Source organism: Nicotiana tomentosiformis, chromosome 3, assembly GCF_000390325.3.
Source record: "Nicotiana tomentosiformis chromosome 3, ASM39032v3, whole genome shotgun sequence".
Lineage (NCBI taxonomy): Eukaryota > Viridiplantae > Streptophyta > Magnoliopsida > Solanales > Solanaceae > Nicotiana > Nicotiana tomentosiformis.
The window spans coordinates 9,552,321-9,566,207 of record NC_090814.1 but is presented as its reverse complement, the minus strand read 5'-3'; positions in this window follow the sequence as shown (position 1 = coordinate 9,566,207).

The following is a 13,887-nucleotide window of genomic DNA, read 5'->3' as shown; positions in this document are numbered from 1 at the left end:
GACGGGAGAGGAGATGATACCCAGGTTGGAGGTTTGATTATATCAAGGAAGCCGCTAGTGTGGCAAGATAGGTTCGTGAGTGAGAAGTCCTACCACAAATTTCGGGAATGGTGGCCACAAAGGTCGCTTACCCTTGAGCGACATTTCATAAAAATAGATCTTCTACCCCACAGTCCCAATGTGAAGAAGCAATTTTATGAAAGAGGGGGGTAGAAATTCTTTGCTAGAAAGCTACCAGAGGCCAATGAGTACTTAGTCAAAGAATTCTACACCAATGTCGCCCACATTTAAAAGGGCACCTTTGTGACTAAGGTACGGAACCGGAAGATCAGATTTGATGGCAAGACACTGAACACATATGCCAGGTTCGATGATGTGAACGAATCCCTGTACTTGGAGAAGGTGGCATTAGATGAGGCAGCCCGTCTATGGCTTGCAGAGGTGATAGCCATCCCTGGGTCAACACCGACTTGGCTTACACCTGGGGTCCATATTGCTAGAAACACTTTGAGCTTTGAAGCAAAAGGGTGGTGCACCTTCGTCTGCAGCCGCCTTGATCCGTGCCTGCATGATAGTGACATTCCACTCTCCCGGGCAATCTTCATACCACCGTTGTGGGGTACCTAATAAATATGGGGAACCTCATGGCCTAGAACATATCTAAGGCAACCGGGAAGGAAGAAATGTCCTACCCTTACCCCAATTTCATCACTATGTACCTAGAGGACCAAGGGGTTGAGGGAAGACACTTTGACACGAAGGTGAAGCCGAAAAGACCCTTCTCTTGGTACAGCCTTCAGGGAGCAGACAATTTCAAGTCCAAAGGCAAAGCCACTACCTCCGCTGGCCAGTCTGAAGAGCTAAGGGTAGTGGCCATTGAGTCCGAGCCTTCCACAGTCGAAGGTTCATCTGCTGATATGCCACCTCCTTCCTCAGGGCCATCTGTATCTGCCCCACTATCTGTGCCTTCCTCCTCAGCTTACCCTCAGACTACACTGTGGGTTAATCAGACTTTATCCAGCATCAACAGCTGGATGTAGGTAGCTACATCAAAGCTATCTGCCTTATCCAGTGCAGTCGCAGCACAAGTAGCTCCAGCATAGCTTCAGATGCTTCCGTCAGTGGAGGATTCATTGAAGAAGATCCTTGATAACCAAAAGCAAATTCTGGAGACTCTGGGTACTCATGCAAAGGTAATTAAGGAGATGGGAAAACAGGTCAAGAAGGTGAAGAGGAATCAAGAGCTGTTAAAGAAAGAGGTGGAGAAGCTTACTTCCACCGACGATATTCCTCTAGACCTCCTTATGGAGGAGACTGCACTGGCAGCACAACCAACACAGGCATCAGAGCAGGAGGCTGACAGAGAGCCGGTGAGAAGATTTGTGGTACCCCAGACCGAGGACTTGGAGATCCAGTTAGAGGATCCTGATGAAGCTGAGACAAAGACCACATAAGGAGTTTTCTTTACTCTTTATCCCTCCCCTGATCTTATTTTTACTTTTAGCATTGAGGACAATGCTAACTTTTATTTGGGGGGGTGGTCTTGTTTTGATTTGATAACTTTGATGACTGGCATGTAATAATTACGATACTATTTTTTCTTATTTTTACTTATCGTTATTTTTATTTTCGTTATTTTTCACTTTTGGTATGTATATAACTTTACCATTCCATGTATATATTCATCCCCATTTTGTGTATATTCATTTCACTCCCCTATTGTACATATTCATTTTACTTTCCGCATTTTACTTTATAAATTCTTTTATAATTTTCCTTAATAGCCTAGCTTCTTATTTCCTTTAGTAGCTTCTTTTTGAGTTTATAGCCTCTTTTTATATTTCTACGTGATCAATAAGCCTTTGGTTTTCTTAATGCCACGGTTCTTTCCAAAGGTGGATGTTGTGTGAACCGGGTGGCTCTTCCTAACAATGAATAAAAGTGTCTCAAGTAGGCTTCACTTGGAACTAACACATTTACCTTCGACCTCATGGTTAGAGACAAGTTTGTTGACAATATTGGCTCTAGTTGTAACCTTTAGACTCTTGAGTTGACTAAAACTATCATTAAGTGGTTTCTGTGAGCCATCTGTGATCTTCAATCTTAGCTGAGGTTGTTGTGGGCCCTCGACTCTATTCTCTGTAACGATCTAGTAGCTTGAGAGGTGAGGTATTGAATTACAAGTCCAAGTCCCGTGCCAATAAGTCTAGAACTTGCCCTAAATGTTTGTCTAGGCAAAATTCTAAGTGTAGCTCGACTTGAGAAGTGATTGTAGGCTCTTCTTGGTCCCATTTGAACTGTGAAAGCTTCCATATCCCACTAATATGATATCCCTAATCAACCCCTTTGAGCCTAAGCCTTTTTCATTCAATAGCCACATTACAAGCCTTCATCCCTTTTATAATGACCCTCTCTTGGCACCCAATCTTTTCTTAGCATTCATGATGAGCAATTAGCCAAAACATAAGTTTGGGGGAGATACGAGGAATTTTAAAGTGATGAAAATTACAAAAAAACAAAAAGAATTGATGAAAAGAAAAGGCAAAGAAAAGGATGAAGAGTTAAAAAGAAATGTGTCAAAAAGAAAGAAAAGGTTGAAGGGATTCAAAGAAAACAATGTTGAAAGGCATGGAATGATGATAAAAGGAGAAAAATTATTGTCATGAACAAGAAAGAGTGACAACGTGTCTCTCTAGTTCCCCCGAGGAAGAAGAAAATGACTCAAAGAGTCAAGAAAGTATGAACCGAAATGAGAAAATGGAGTGCTTAAGGAAAGATGAAACCATCATAGTTCATTGTGTCCTACCTTGATCCAAAAAGCCTTCATTACATCCCTCTAAAACCCTATATGATTTCAAGTTGAGTGAGCTTGCATTAGTAGTGATTTACATAAGGGGCAAGCTTATGGTACTTAGAGCCAGACTTGTGGCATTCTTTTGAGAGTGATGAGCGCACTTCTTTACAATCCTTGTTTTGAGTGTCACATTCTATAAAGTGAGATTTGCTCATGGGGAGTAGAGGAGGAGGAGTTTGGGATCCACAATGACCTACATGAGAGAGCGAGCTTCCTTGATGAATTGAGTCAACTCTTGATGCCTTTGTGTCACATTAGAACTATGGAAGTCATAGCATGATGTTGTTGATAATGCATTTGTGTTGAGGGTAATTGTTAGTCCCAATTGATGTTTGATGAAGTCACCGTAGGACTGTTGAAATTTTTATTTCTTTTTCTTGTCGAGGCGGGAATTACCTTGTTTGTTTGAGGACAAGCAAAAGCTTAAGTTTGGGGGAGTTAATAACTAGGGGTTTTAGCCTATTATTTACTCTCTTTTGCTTAGGTTTTGGGTAAAAAATGTGTAAAGATATTCCCGAAAACTAACTTAATGTGCTTGCTTGTAGGGTTTGGTCAAAATGAGGCAAAGAAGCAATAATTAACTCATGAAGGAGTCAAACCTGCACGAATCCAAGGCTGAGACTGGAGCGCTGAGAGCGGCAGAAAAGCGCGGCCGTGAAAGGACCACCGCTGAGGCGGCCACTATTACGCGGTCTGCAAAAGTAGATTCAGAGAACCTGCTTTGAGTACTAAAATCACCGCTGACCGCGTCCAAATTACGCGGACGAGAATTGATATTACGCGGACGCGAAGGAAATTCCGCTGAGAGCGTATCTTGAGGTTCAAATACCTTGCAAGTCGGGACTGAAAAATGCGGTCCGCGTCCAAATTACGTGGCCGCGATGGAAGCACACGCGGACGCAGTTGAAATTATGCGGTCCGCAAAACTAAGCTCAATCCAAGCCCAGTATTGAAGAAATGCGGACCGCGCTCATTATTACGCGGCCGCGAAAGCTCAAGCGCGGATGCGGTCAGAATTACGCGTCCGTGAATCCTCCATAGGGGCATTTTTGTCCGAAAATTTTAGCCTAGTATAAATAGATCCTTTTATCAATTTTAGGTTAAGTTTTGTTTAGAAGAGCACGTGAACGACTGGTTTTTCCCTTTTTGGACAATTTTAGAGTAGATTTACCTTCAAACTTTAGATTTTCACCTTGTACTTTAATATTATGGCTTATATTTCATCTTTATCTTTGATTTCTACTGTTATTATGAGTAGCTAGATCCCATAGCTAGGGTTGTGACCCAACCCTAGTGTGGTTATTTAATGGGTCTTGAATTTTAGGGCTTAATTATTTATGGGTTAGTGATATTTAGCCTAATTCATGCTAAAATTGTAGAATTAGTGGTTGCAAACACTGACTCATGCCTTTATGACTTAGGCTCTTCTTGAGAAAGATGGACTAAGTCTAGGAAAATTAGGCTAACAAGGAATTAGGGTGAACTCAAGAGATTGATAGCCCCAATTAAAGGGTTAACCTAGAGATAGTAATACCCGACTTGAGATAATTTTACTTGTATTGTATGAACACCCATTTGGGCTTGAGAAAGCCAAATCGGGCAAAGTCACTCAAACTACCGAGAGGTATAGACTGAGCACTTATGTGTGATGGTTATATCATGACCCCAATCATAACAAGCTTGTCCTAAATTCTTGATACTCATTAGATACTCACCTAGGCGAAAGTCACTTCCCTAGTCCCTTTTAACACTTGAAAACTTTCACAAAAAATATTGTACTTAGCTTACACTTAGCATACAATAGTATAAAATTAGAATAGAATCAATCGCAATAATATTTGGAAGTGCAATTGGGAACAACACGCACATCTAGATTAGTTAGATACCTAACTCTAAGCCAAATTAACTCCCTGTGGAAATCAAACCTGACCTTGTTGGGTAAAACTGCATTGACCATCCTAGCTACTCTATAGTGGTGTAGGTTTGGACCCGATCAACTGCAACGGTTATCCGGCCCGTTCGGGTCAGTTTCAGATTCAGCAGCCACGACAGCAGGATGAGTGTTATGAGTTTGGGAACATTGGTCACATCAGGAGGTATTTCCCTAGGTTGTCGAGCAACAGATCTCGACAGGATTCTTGTTCCATCATACCGGCACAGGTTGCTTCACCGCCTGCTCAAACAACTAGAGGTAGGGGTCAGGCAGCTAGAGGTGGAGGTCAAACTATTAGAGATGGAGGTCAGTCCATTAGAGGTGGAGGCCAACCAGTTAGAGGCCGTCCCAGAGACGCGATTCAGAGTGGTAGGGCCCAACCCTGATTTTATGCTTTTCCAGCTAGGCCTGAGGCTGAGTCATCCGATGCCGTGATCACAAGCATTGTTCCAATTTGCCATAGAGATGCTTCAGTTCTATTTGATCCAGGATCTACCTATTCCTATGTGTCCTCCTATTTTGCTTCATATCTGGTTGTGCCCCACGATTCTCTGAGTGCTTCTGTGTGTGTGTCCACACCGGTGGGAGACTTTGTTGTAGTAGATCATGTCTATAGCGTGGATCTTCTACTTCTTAACATGGTAGATTTTGATGTCACCTTATCATTCTGTATTAGATTGTCACGCCAAAACGGTGACCTTAGCCATGCCGGGGTTACCTCGAATAGAGTGGAAATTGGCTCTCGTCTATTCTACCAGCAGGTTTATCTCTTATATGAAGGCTCGACGTATGGTCGAGAAGGGCTGTCTAGCTTATTTGGCTCATATTCGCGATTCTAGCGCGAATGTTCCTTCTATGGATTCAGTTCCAATTGTTCGTGAGTTTCCAGATGTATTTCCTGCAGATTTGGTGGGGATGCCACCCGACAGAGATATTGACTTCTATATTGATTTGGCTCCAGACACCCAGCCCATTTCTATTCCACCATACCGTATGGCCCTGCCGGAGTTGAAGGAATTAAAAGAACAATTACAAGAATTGCTTGATAAGTTCTTCATTAGACCTAGTGTCTTGCCCTGGGATGCGCCCGTGTTGTTCGTGAAGAAGAAAGATGGGTAGATGAGAGTGTGTATAGATTATCGGCAGTTGAACAAGGTCACTATCAAGAACAAGTATCCGTTACCAAGAATTGATGACTTATTCGATCAGCTTCAGGGTGCCAAGGTGTTTTCAAAAATTGACTTGAGGTATGATTACCATCAGTTGAAGATTAGGGCATCTGATGTCCCTAATATAGCTTTTCGGACTTGGTATGGGCATTATGAATTCCTAGTGATGTTATTTGGGCTGACAAATGCCTCAGCAACATTTATGGATTTAATGAACCGGGTATTTAAACCCTATTTAGATTCTTTTGTGGTTGTATTCATTGATGATATCTTGATTTACTTCAGCAGTCGAGAGGAGCATGAGCAACATCTTCGAATTGTGCTTTAGACTTTGAAGAATAATCAGTTATATGCCAAATTTTTAAAATGAGAATTTTGGTTAGACTCAGTTGCCTTTTTGGGGCATGTTGTATCGACAGAAGGCACACAGGTGGATCCTAAGAAGATTAAAGCAGTTCAAAATTGGCCTAGACCTACTTCAGCTACAGAGATCCGGAGTTTCCTGGGTCTGGCAAGTTATTATCGTCGGTTTGTGGAGGGATTTGCTTCTATAGCATCTCCATTGACCAAATTGACCCAGAAGGGTGCCCCATTCAGATGGTCAGGCGAATATGAGTTGAGCTTTTAGAAGCTCAAGATTGCTTTGACTACGGCGCCAGTGTTGGTATTTCCCACAGGTTTAAGATCTTATACGGTGTATTATGATGCATCTCGTGTTGGGCTTGGTGTAGTATTGATGCAAGATGGCAGGGTGATTGCTTATGCGTCATAGCAGTTGAATGTTCACGAGAATAATTATCCTGTTCATGACTTAGAATTGGTAGCCATTGTTCATGCTCTGAAGATTTGGAGGCATTACCTTTACAGTGTCCCATGTGAGGTATTTACTGATCATCATAGCCTACAATATCTGTTCAAACAAAAAGATCTCAATTTGAGGCAGAGAAGATGGTTGGAGTTGTTGAAAGACTATGATATCACCATTTTGTATCATCCTGGAAAGGCTAATGTGGTGGCTGATGCTTTGAGTAGAAAGGCTGTGAGTATGGGCAGCCTTGCGTATATTCCGATTAGTGAGAGACCATTAGTTGCAGATGTTCAGACTTTGGCTAATCAGTTCGTGAGGTTAGATGTTTCAGAACCCAGTCGAGTTCTAGCTTGCACAGTCGCTCGGTCTTCTTTGTATGAGCGTATCAGAGAGCGACAGTATAGTGATCCTCATTTTCTTGTCCTTAAGGACACGATACGACACAGTGGTGCCAAACAGGTTGCTGTAGGGGAAGATGGAGTTCTGCGGATGCAGGATCGTATTTGTGTGCCTAATGTGGATGGGCTTCGTGAATTAATTCTTGTAGAGGCACACAGTTCCCGGTATTCTATTCATCCAGGTGCTGCTAAAATATATCAATATTTGCTGCAACATTATTGGTGGAGGAGAATGAAGAAGGATATAATTGCATACGTAGCTCGGTGTCTAAATTGTCAGCAAGTCAAGTACGAGTATCAGAGACCTAGTGGTTTGCTCCAGAAGTTAGAAATTCCTGAGTGGAATTGGGAGCGTATCACTATGGATTTTTTTGTTGGGCTCCTACGAACTCAAAGGAACTTCGATGCAGTATGGGTCATTGTGGACAAGTTGACCAAGTCAGCATATTTCATTCCAGTGGCAGTTACTTATTCTCCAGAGCGGTTAGTTGAGATTTACATCCGCGAGATTGTCCGCCTTCACGGTGTGCCTGTGTTTATCATTTCTGATTGAGGTACACAGTTTACCTTGCACTTCTGGAGGGCTGTACAGCGTGAGTTAGGCACGCGGGTTGAGTTGAGTATATCATTTCCCCACAGACAGACGGACAGTCAGAGTGCACTATTCAGATATTGGAAGATATGATTCACCCTTGTGTTATAGACTTTGGAGGTACTTGGGATCAGTTATTTCCACTTGCGGAGTTTGCCTATAATAACAACTACCAGTCGAGCATTCAGATAGCTCCAAATAAAGCATTATAGGGGAGACGGTGTCGTTCACCAGTTGGCTGGTTTGAACTAGGAGAGGCTCGGTTGTTGGGTACCAATTTGGTAAAGGATGCCTTGGATAAGGTCAAGATTATTCAGGATCGACTTCGCATAGCTCAGTCTAGGAAAAAGAGTTATGCCGACCGTAAATTTTGTGACACTATATTCATGAAAGGAGAAAGAGTATTGCTCCGGGTTTCACCTATGAAAGGTGTAATGAGATTCGAAAAGAAGGGCAAGTTGAACCCTAGGTATATTGGACCCTTTGAAATTCTTGAAAAGGTGGGTGAAGTAGTCTACATGCTTGAATTACCACCTAGTTTATCAGCAATTCATCCGGTGTTTTATGTGTCCATGCTCCGGAAGTATCACGATGATCCTTCCCATGTGTTAGACTTCACCTCAGTCCAATTGGACAAGGATTTGACTTATGAGGAGGAGCTGGTGGCTATTCTAGCCCGGCAGGTTCGACCATTGAGGTCTAAGAATTATCCTTCAGTTCGAGTGCAGTGGAGAGGTCAGCCCGTCGAGGCAGCTACTTGGTAGTCCAAGTCGGACATGTGGAGTAGATACCCACACCTTTTCACCAGCCCAGGTACTTTTCTATGTCCATTCGAGGACGAACGATTATTTTAGAGGTGGAGAATGTGATGACCGGACATGTCATCTAGAGTTTTAAACCTTAATTCTTTGTTTCGAATCCCCCAATAGCTTCTTTAGGCATTCCTCAATTTGCATGCGCAGTCCGGACGTTTTTTTGGGAAGGCTTATATATATTAAAAATTGATAAAATATGAAATTTTGCTTTAAAAATCCATTTGAGTTGACTTCGATCAACATTTTTAGCAAACAGACCCGGATCCGTGTTTTGATGATCCCGGTGAGTCCGTATCATCATTTGGACTTGCTCGTTTTCCCGGAATCGAATTCGGAGGTCCCTATCTCGAGTTATCGCTTGTTGTCGAAATTTTGAAGTTTAAAGGTTTAACGACTTTAAAGAATTGACCAATCTTTGACTATATTGATATCGGGTCCGTATTTTGGTTCCGAAACCCGGTATAGGTTCATTACTATATTTATGACATGTCTACCAAATTTGGTGAGAAATAGAGTTGGTTTGACGTGATTCGGACGTCCGGCTGTTAAAATAGAAATTCTAGAATTTCATTGAAAATTTCAATTGATTTGGTGTCCCATTCATAGTTCTAGGCGTTAAATTGATGTTTTGATCACGCGAGAGAGTTTGTATGAGGTCTTTGGACTTATGTACATATTTGGTTTGGAGCCCCGAGGACTCGGGTGAGTTTTGGATAGCCTACGGATCTTAGTTCTTTGAAAAAATCTGGTTTTAGAACTTCTGCCGGTTTTTGGTGTTATGTGCTTTGCGAACGCGAAGAGGAGTTTGGGATAGGGTAATTTTCTTCATCACAAACGCGACACCTAGGTAGCGAACGCGGAGCAATGGGGGGCCTTACCCTTCGCGAATGCGACCAGCTACTCGCGAACGTGAAGCTTTATGGACCTAGGAAGGGGGATCATGGTATCTTCTACGCGAACACGAGCATTGTCTTGCGAACGCAAAGGCTAGGGGGGAGAAGCCTTCGCGAATGCATGGGAGTACTCGCAAATGCAAAGGCCACTTAGGCTGCTGCACTTCGAGAACACGAAGAAGGCCTGACGCCCAGTGATTAAAACAGACCAAAAACGTGATTTTCCCCATTTTTCACAAATCCTCCATTAGAGCTCGGCCTAGGGGCAATTTCAAAGGGGTTTTTTCATGATTTCGAACTGGGTAAGTGTTCTTTATCATATAGTGATTATATTTCATAAATCCATGTCTATATTCATCATTTATTTCGGATTTAGATGGAAAAAATTGGAATTTTTGTAAAACTTTCCAAAAAATGAAATTTAAGATTTGAAGGTCCATTTGACATCGAAATTTGATAATTTTTATATGGTTGTACTCGTATCGGAATGGGTGTTCGGATTTGGTGAGTTTTTCCGAGATTCGAGATGTGGGGCCTACTGTAAACTTTTAGATGAATTTCGGATTTTAATTCGGAAAATTAGTAATTTCATATGGAATTAATTCCTACGATTCGTGTTGAGTATATTGAATTGTTTGTGACTAGATTTGAAGCTTTCAGACACTAATTCGCGAGGCAAAGGTATTTTGGAATCTTGAATTTGGTTGCGAAGCGAGGTAAGTGTCGTGGTTAACTTTGACTTGAGGGAATAGAACCCTTGAATTATTCGTTACTTGAATTTCATGTGTAACGACATATAGGCGAGGTGACGAGTGCTTATACGTCGTCAAATTGAGTGTTTGCATGTTTATCTGAAAATCATAAATTATTTAAATTATGAATTAATTATTGTATTAATTATTTCTCTCATATTCCTTGTCCTATATTATGTCTTGAATTCATGCTATAATTGCTACATACTTATTTGACTTATGTGTGTTAATTGCTAATTGACATTTAACATATTATATATTCAATTGCCTATTTTCTCCCTGATTTTCACAATTAATTGCTACTTGTCATTACGTGTTTTCCAAATAAATCATAATCAATGTATGCCTTGTTGCCTAATAATTTCCTATTTAATGTGATATTTATTGGAATATTTTTACATTTAAGAATTGTTAAATTATATTATTGGATCGGGTTGCACGCTGCAATAAATTTTATTTTAAAGTTTATATTGTTGGAGCGGGTTGCACGCCGGAACGAATTTTATTTTAAAGTTTATATTGTTGGAGCGGGTTGCACGCCGCAACATAATTATTAAAAGTTTATATTGTTGGAGTGGGTTGCACGCAGCAACATAATTAAATTGAAAGATTATATTGTTGGATCGGGTTGCACGCCGCAACCGATTTTATTCTAAGTTTATATTGTTGGAGCGGGTTGCATGCAGCAACGGAAATTAATTGAAGAAATATGAGTGCTGAATTGACTTCAATTATTGATATGATTTACAGGTCTTACTTCTTTTCCTGTTGTTGTTGTTGTTATTATTATTATTATTATTATTATTATTATTATTATTATTATTATTATTATTATTATTATTATTATTATTATTATTATTATTATTATTATTATTATTATTATTATTATTATTATTATTATTATTATTATTATTATTATTATTATTATTATTATTATTATTATTATTATTATTATTATTATTATTATTATTATTATTATTATTATTATTATTATTATTATTATTATTATTATTATTATTATTATTATTATTATTATTATTATTATTATTATTATTATTATTATTATTATTATTATTATTATTATTATTATTATTATTATTATTATTATTATTATTATTATTATTATTATTATTATTATTATTATTATTATTATTACTACGTACAAGTTAATGTAAGCGACCTGCCTTAGCCTCGTCACTACTTCGTCGAGGTTAGGCTCGGCACTTATAAAGTACATGGGATCGGTTGTACTCATACTACACTCTGCATTTCTTGTGCAGATACTGGAGTTGGTCCCAGCGGCGTACTGTAGATTTTGCTCAGATTCAGCTATCAGTGGAGACTTGAGGTATAGCTGCACGTCGTTCGCAACTCTGAAGTCCCCTTCTACTTTATTTTATATGTGTGCTTTCTTTCAGACAACTTTATTTTTATTTAGACCCTTGTTTGTATTATTCTAAAAGCTTGTGCACTTGTGACTCCAGTTCTGGAATGGTATTTAGACATCGTATTATTTTTGGTTTACACATTTAAATTCAGATATTATTCCGTTTGTTGGTTCTCTATTATTTAATTAAAATAAATTATTAAAAATGATTTAAATTATTCTAACATTGGCTTACCTAGCAAGTAAAATATTAGGCGCCATCACGGTCCCGAAGATGGGGATTTTGGGTCGTGACACAGTGAGATGGAAAACTAAAAACTCCTTTTCCCTATGAGTTTAGTGGCAAACTAATATAAGTAATAAAATGTAACGATCCGATCAGTCTTTTTGAGTAATTTGCACTTAGCTAGATAGTTTGGGTAGGAGTAGTTCCGTATGATGTATTATGACTTGTGTGAATCGCCGGTTTTGATTTTCAGGTTATTCGGAATCGATTTGGAAGAATGAATTTCATGATTGAAACTTTAAGTTGGAAGAGTTGACCAAGTTTGACTTTTTAATATTTGACCTCGGTTCGGAGTTTTGATGGTTCCGTTAGGTCCGGATGGTGATTTTAGACTCGGGCGTATGCCTGGATTTGTATTTGGAAATTTCTAGAAGGTTTCACCAGTAATTGGCGAAAGTTGAAAATTTGAAGGTTTGAAAAGTGCATAAGTTTGACCGGGAGTTGACTTTGATGATGTCGGGTTTGGATTGTGGTTATGAGAATTTGAATAGCTTCGTTATGTCATTTGGGACTTGTGTGCAAGTTTGATCTCATTCCGGATTGATTTGATATATTTCGGCACGAGTTCTGGAAGTTGAAAGATTCAAAGTTCATTGAATTTGATTTGAGGTGCGATTCATCATTTCGATGTTGTTACGTGTGATTTGAGGCCTCAAGTAAGTACGTGTTATGATATGGGACATTTTGGTATATTCAAACGGAGTCCCGAGAGGCTCGGGAAAGCTTCGGACATGATTCAGATCATTTTGGAAATTTTGGTTAGGGCTGGTTTTTAGCAGGATAGGGTGTGATCGCACCTGCGGCTGGTTTTGCACAGGTGCGGTGGTCGCAAAAGCGGAAGTATGGTCTCATCTGCGATGAAGGCTGAGTTGGGCTACCTCCACAAAAGCGAAATTTGTAGCGCACCTGCGTGCGCGCAGAAGCGAGATCGTGAGCGCAGGAGCAGACGTTTGCGCAGATGCGTATTTGAGTGTCGCACATGTGATATCACAGGAGCAGATGTTTTTCCACAGGTGCGAGGGCCATTTATCCAGTGCTTCTCCGTAGAAGCGAAATTTTGGTCGCAAAAGTGGCTAAGTGTGTTGCAGATGCGACGATGCCTGGGCAGAAGATATATATCGAGGGCTTGGCTATTTTATTCACATTTTGAGTTAGGGAGCTCAGATTTGAGCGATTTTGGAGGTAAATTTCATCACAAGGATTAAGGTAAGTATTCAATACTCGGTTTTGATTATATTTCATGAATCTATCTTCGTTTTTGGTAATTGAATTATGAATTTTAAAGAGAAAATTGGGGTTTTTTGTCTAAAGTTTCATAAAGTGAATTTTCAGGTTTTAAGCATTGATTTGGAGTTGGAGTTGAGTGAAACTAGTATGGCTGGACACGTAAATTAATGAGTTGTTGATGTTTGACTATAATTCCTTATTTTTAGTGCATTACTTACCTTACATTTTAGGTGTTTGAATGCTAAACTATACTATATTTGTGCTTAATTGAGTCTATTTTATGTGTAGGTATATTGGAGATGAAATTGGAGCAAAGTAAATATTTAAAGTGTGATTCATGAACTAAAATAATGGGCTTATGATTATATAATAATAAGAAAATTATTGATGAAGAAGGAATAATTGAGACAAGGATTGAAGATAAATCACAAGAGGACAAAAAAACAATGCAAAGGATTTTGGAAAAGAAAGAAACAAAAACGCGAAAGGCAAAAGTTAAGCAAAGCAACAGAATTGAAACGAAGCAGCAGTCAGGCTACGCAAGCCTTGTTGCTCTCTATTGATCAGGCGACGTGAGCCTTGTTGCTCGCTACTGAGCTTGCGCCGCTAGGGCTAACATGAGGAGGAGGCGCGCGGCAAATCTTGCGTCGCACGGGCTGAAAGCGAGGTGGACTGTGCATTTTGCCTCGCAAGGCGAGGCCCGTGGCGAGCGTGTTCCGGATTTTTAAAGCCTACTTTGTCTCCTATTTGGTTTTAGACTTGGTTATTTTGTC